This window comes from Colobus angolensis, unplaced genomic scaffold (assembly GCF_000951035.1).
Source record: "Colobus angolensis palliatus isolate OR3802 unplaced genomic scaffold, Cang.pa_1.0 Scaffold172, whole genome shotgun sequence".
Classification (NCBI taxonomy): domain Eukaryota; kingdom Metazoa; phylum Chordata; class Mammalia; order Primates; family Cercopithecidae; genus Colobus; species Colobus angolensis.
In genome coordinates, this window is record NW_012114844.1 from 4,298,620 (window position 1) to 4,301,578 (window position 2,959).

General features: G+C 49.5%; 1 protein-coding gene across 2 annotated transcripts in view; it reads right to left on the reverse strand.

The window, feature by feature from the left end:
- HYKK (hydroxylysine kinase) overlaps positions 1–2,744 on the reverse strand; it is a 33,242-nt gene extending 30,498 nt beyond the window's left edge. For both annotated transcript variants that reach the window (XM_011938415.1, XM_011938414.1), the window contains exon 1: positions 2,637–2,744. The gene's annotated coding sequence lies outside the window, so the exon portion shown is untranslated. The remainder of the gene's footprint in view (positions 1–2,636) is intronic.
- Between the last annotated feature and the right edge of the window lie 215 nt (positions 2,745–2,959).

Consider the following 2,959-nt stretch of genomic DNA (forward strand, 5'->3'; position numbering starts at 1 on the left):
CAGGATGGTCTCGATCTCCTGACCTCGTGATCCGCCCGTCTCGGCCTCCCAAAGTGCTGGGATTACAGGCTTGAGCCACCGCGCCCGGCCTTTCCTGTTTACTTTCTAACCAGGCATTTGCTTTCAGAAGCAAGTTAAGCCATTCAGATTTTGTTCAATGTAAATATTGTGACAAAGCCTAAATGGAGTTTCAAAACAATCTTTGCACTTGAAACTTCTGGGAACCAACACATCCTGTCACGCTGTATTTAGGCTTAAAACTTTACGAGGAATTTTAACATTCCTTCTGGAGATAGGTAAACTGGTATATGGTAAGTATTCAAAATGTAATATGAACTGAAGCATTAACTCCAAGATGAACTCCTGGAGTCATTTTCAACTCTCAAAGTGTGAGAGATGTCAGAACAATTCTGAATTTGAAATGAATGATAAGTTCCTAAAGTTGGAAGGAACCTTAGAGGAAACTGGTGAAGGCCAATCTCCTTTCTAGTCCAGATGTTCCCATACAATCTTTGACTTGTTAAGCTCCTTTTAGGAGAGCGCTGTTTTCCATAGCCGTATAAAGCAAGGTTGTTAGCTCTGGCCATCCAAAGCGACTGATGTAATAAAAAGTTGTGCTGGGAGAAATAGGACATATTTTAGTCCCAGCTCTGCTACCTAACCTCTGAAACTCTGGACTAGTCATGTTCTCCTCTAAAACAGAGTTGGACTAGATTATTACTAAAAGTCTCCTCTAGCTATAGTATTCTTTTTTTTTTTTTTTGAGACGGAGTCCTGCTCTGTCGCCCAGGCTGGAGTGCAGTGGCGCGATCTCGGCTCACTGCAAGCTCTGCCTCCCGTGTTCAGGCCATTCTCCTGCCTCAGCCTCCAGGTAGCTGGGACTACAGGCGCCCGCCACCACACTCGGCTAATTTTTTGTATTTTTAGTAGAGAGGGGGTTTCACTGTTAGCCAGGATGGTCTCCATCTCCTGACATCGTGATCCACCCGACTCGGCCTCCCAAAGTGCTGGGATTATAGGCGTGAGCCACCGCGCCCGGCCCTGGCTCTAGTATTCTATGCCACTAAAGTTCTTTTAAGTTTGCCTTTTTTCTTTATACAAGGGCTCCAAATCATAGAACTAATGGCACAGATCAACTCCTGAAAGTAAATAAAAACAAAGAAAAAATATGTTTATCAGACATGTCCATCTTAATCAAATGTCTCCTCTGTATGGAGAGGAAATCTCTTTTTTTTGAGATAAGGTCTCACTCTGTCACCCAGTCTGGAGTAGTGGCGCAATCACTGCTTACTGCAGTTTCCAACTTCTGGGCTCAAGGGATCCTCCCACCTGAGCTTCCCAAGTAGCTGGGACTGTAGGCAGCTGCCACCACGCCTGGCTTTTTTTTTTTTTTTTTTTACTTTTTGTAAAGACAGGGCCCCACTATGTTGCCCAGATTGATCTTGAACTTCTGGGCTCAAGCAATCTTCCTACCCTGGTCTCCCAAAGTGCTGGGATTACAGGTGCAAGCCATCATGCCTGTCTTTTTAATTTTATTTTATTATTTTTATTTTTTTAGAGACAGTGTCTCGCTATGTTGCCCACTCATACATTTTTAAAAATTATTAATTTTTTTTCCAACTTCATTCAAAGGGGGAGGAGGAATTCAGGTACTATAGGTTGTTGCTCTATATATCCGGCCAACAGTATTTTAGCTCCTGAAAAAGCCTGCAGGAAGCAAGTGTGATTTCCAACTCCAGGATCTGCGCCAGACTCTCACCACCTTTGTCCTACAGCCAGCGGGGGCGGGACCTTAAGCTCTGTACTTTGTGCAAGGTATACCAGACAAGAAACAGGAATCATTATTGATTCTTTCCTGTCCCTCACTCCCAACGTGTAACAAAGTCTAGTAAATTCAACCTTAGCATGTCTTCCAACTCTACCTTTCTTCTCCTACATTCCTTTTTGCTGCGTCCTTCCAAGGGATTATACCCAGTCAATCTCTGTATTCTCAGCCCCTAGGCTAGTCCCTTATTTAATATTAAATGGTGAACTAAGGGTGACCTTCACTCCACAGACCCATGGGGCAGTTCACCCCCAAGGGGATCATGAAACAGAAAGGTGGGGAATCTAGCATCTGTAGCTTTTCAAAGACAACAATACACTACTAGGTGCTTTTAAGGGTCTTCCTGGTGGGTGAAGGGGAAAGAGTGGTGGGTGAGCGGGCTGCAGAGGGGCTGCTGAACCAAGAGGCTGGAAAAGAGAGGAGGAGGGCGCACCAGTCAGGTTCGCAGGGTTATCATTGAGGTCCAGTGGAGCTCAGAGACTGCTCCCAGTAGACACCTGCCAGGCACCCGCACAGTCCTCGGCCAGCGACCCCACACAGACCTGGGAGGGCTGCCCTCGACAGCTTCTCGGGTGCCACGCTTTCATACTGGGGGCCCAGCTCAGCCCTCCTAGGTTACAGGTGAGGTCCGGGGAGAAGGGTGACTTGCCCATTACGCACGCAGCGAGCTGAGGGTAGCGCGGACTGGAGGAGCCTGAGGCGTAGGACTCACAGCTCCACACTCGCAGCGAGCCTCCCTGCCCTCGGGGACGCCCCCGACTCCCGCAGCGGGGACGCGGGGCTCGTCTCTGCTTTCCCCTCCTTGGCTCACCCGCAGCGACCCGACGTCCTGGGGTGGATCCCGCTCTCCAGCAGCCGGGTATTGCGGCCTCGACCCAGCACTATGGCCAGAAGGTAGAGCAGGGTCCGCAGAGGCCGCAGCCCCCGCGCCCCTCCTCCAAGCCCCGCGAGTCCTGACTTCTGATTGGTTCCTCCCGGTCCCTCGCCGCCCAGTCAGCGCAGACTATTGGAAGGCGGGGCGAGGCCGGGAGACCCGGATTTTTTTCCTGGCCCCGCCTAGGAGCCTGCTACAGAATGGAACAGAAATTCAGAGATCCGACTTCCGTTGACTTTCTGCAACTCTGCCCCGCCTTC